Genomic DNA, 3,043 nt, shown 5'->3' with positions numbered 1-3,043 from the left:
AGGATAAATCTTTGGTAACTGAAGCTTCTCTTTACTCCCGTGGTCGGTGGTAAACGTTCTCCACATGCATTAATTCTTTCTTTAATTCGCTAATCTCAGTAATTAATTATCCATCTTTTCGAACTTAGTCCTTCCTTCAGGGGGAGTACCTTGTACTTCAAGCTAAGTTTTTCACACCCCAAGCTTTTTGCTTATGACAAAAAGGGGGAGTATAACCCAAAAGTTTTTGATGTATATGCTGATTAGTGTGATTTAGTTATTATTTGGAGTTCCACTGCTATGACAATAGATATGTCACTGGGCAAATACAAGGAATACATTTCACTTCCTCTGAAGTGATTTTATTTGACTCTGATACCCTGCTCATGACTCTGAATACTTATGCGCTCTGATTATTTCATTTCATCTATGTCTTGCGCTTTCACTCTGAACTCTTATATTATTTAGCTAAGAATCTAGACATTACTAACGCTTTCATTAAGTCTTAGATTCAGGGGGAGCTAAGCTCAGAATCAAGTTGTAACTTGGATTCAGAATGAGCAAAATAAACCATTCACATCAGGATAAGTCTATTCTAATTCTCTTAACTCTGAGTGAATTCAGTTTATTATTTAAGAATTGTTCATCAAAATACTTGGTTTTGTCATCATCAAAAAGGGGGAGATTGTAAGATCAAGTTTTGATCGAGTAGTACAACTCTATGTTTTGATGATTACAAGTTAACTTTTTAGTATGAACAATTTTGATACTCTAACGTGTTTTTCTGAGTGTGTTCTTACAGGCTCTGACCTATATCAAATCTCACACAAATCAGAAGCACTGTGCTTAAAGAGTGTCCCAAGCAACGCTTTCGCAATCTCTATGTTCAGTCTGAACAGTAGAAAAGCTTCAGAAGATCTGAAGTCAATCAAGCTCTGATGTGGACTCAGTCACTTGAAGTTCTGAAGATCCAGACGTTCTGACAACCCAGACACTCTGAAGGTTCAGATGTTCTGATGGTGTAGAAGACTCTGAAGATCCAGAAGCTGAAAAGTGGAGACTCTGAAGTCCATAAGCAAAATGGCTCTGAAGACCAAGTACTTCGCTCTGAGTTCAGAATTAGAAGATACAACGGTCAGAGGATCCATGCTTCCCTCTGACTCTGATCAACGAGCTTCACAAGTTCCAATACGAAGCATTACTCTGATCAGAAGTCTATTAGGTTTAAGGTCAAGTCATTATCCAAAGTACAAAAGCAAATGTACTATCCTGACGACCTACCTAACATTCTCAGCCACAGCAGAAGCTGGAAATTCCAGACCTGCCCTCCAACGGTAGCATTCCCATGCAGTGTTCAAACCCTAATCCTTGGAGTATAAATAGAGGCTGAAGATTGAAAGATGCGGTTGGAAGAATCTCACACGCGCAAGCTATATTCAAACCTTCTAAGCATTCTTTCATTCTAAATTCATTGTGTTTACTACAAGCTTTTTAGAAGCAATCTCTTTGTAAACGATTCTTTCTTAAACAGTTGTTTAAATTACCTTTAGGAGATCAAGGTTGATCGGATCCTAGAGAAGACTAAGAGAGTGAATCTTAGTGTGAGCTAAGTCAGTGTATTGTTAGTCACTTGTAGGTTTAAGTGCAGTTGTAACATTTACCTGATTAGTGGATTGCCTTCATTCTAAGAAGGAAGAAATCACCTTAACGGGTGGACTGGATTAGCTTGAGTGATTCATCAAGTGAACCAGGATAAAATCCTTGTGTGCTTTCCTATCTCTTATCTTTAGCACTTTATTTGTTCACGAAAGGTTTGGTAAAATCTTAAGGTGGAAGTTTTATTCTGAAAACGTTATTTAAACCCCCCCTTTCTACCGTTTTTCATACCTTCAATTAATAGCTGATTGCGGTTAGTTTTTGAGAATTAATTTTACTCACCTCATAAGCTACCACCATGTGTATTCTCTATAATTGATTTTGATCACATAAGTAATCATGATAGATGTTGAGTATGGCTCATATGCAGTGTCACAGGGGTAAAGGGTCGCGGTCCGCGTGAAACCCTAACTATTGGATTCATAAGCGAATTAATAAATGAAACTATAGCTGCTCTATAGTCGTAGACGTAGGCAATTTGATCGAACTGCGTGAACAAAACTTTCGTGTGTTTCTCTCTACTCTTAATCTCTATTCGTGTTGCTGTTTTAACAATAGACAATATCAGAACATGTGAGAATCAATTCTTCACCATACTTTATGCTTTAAAATCAATCATTAGGTTGCCTACCGCATTCCAAACACACATAGTCTTTTTTTTTAACGTGGAAACATATACAAAAACACATAGTCATGCTAATGCCATTTCCCTAATTTGTAGCAAAGTCAAAAAAATTCTAGGAGAACAGTGCGTTTTAAATAAGTGAACCCGTTTTCTCACAATCACAACAAACTATAGGGACCAAAAATGTTATTAAGCTTCTTTATTTGTAGAAGATCCATAACCCTTTTCTTTTCTCAAATGGTGAAGCATTTTGTTAATGTTCCTTTCATACATTGAAATGAATCATTGAGTTAAAATTGATATTTTTTTTTTGAAAAGAGTTAAAATTGATAATATTTTAACCACTTAAGTCGCTTATGCATACATACAGAGTGATGATGGCTAATTTAACTATGCAGCATCGAATCTTTTCAAGATACAAACCATAAAGAAATCTACTACTTCTTATTCATTCCTACAAGACCTCCAATCATGTTGCGCCACGTGTCCTGCTCTTTCAACGCTTTTCTTTCTTTCAAGTGGAGCCCTGGCAAACGATGTCGTTTCAATTCTCCAGCATTCTTTCTCCCCAAGTCGGCAAGTCCCCATCTCCAATCAACCCAGCTGGCTTAACGTGTCTCAGACCCCTTTCTACCCACTCCGCTGATTTCGCTTCCTTTTTCTCCTCTTCAATCTAAAACCCTAGCTGTGATTTAGTGTTTTCGTTCATCTTTCCACTCACTTCTCACCAACCCATCAACTTCGTCTTTTCCGATTGATGGTGAGCCATTACTTTCGGCCGCC

This window comes from Lotus japonicus, chromosome 4 (genome assembly GCF_012489685.1).
Source record: "Lotus japonicus ecotype B-129 chromosome 4, LjGifu_v1.2".
NCBI classification, from domain to species: domain Eukaryota; kingdom Viridiplantae; phylum Streptophyta; class Magnoliopsida; order Fabales; family Fabaceae; genus Lotus; species Lotus japonicus.
Note: the sequence above shows the minus strand (reverse complement) of the source record.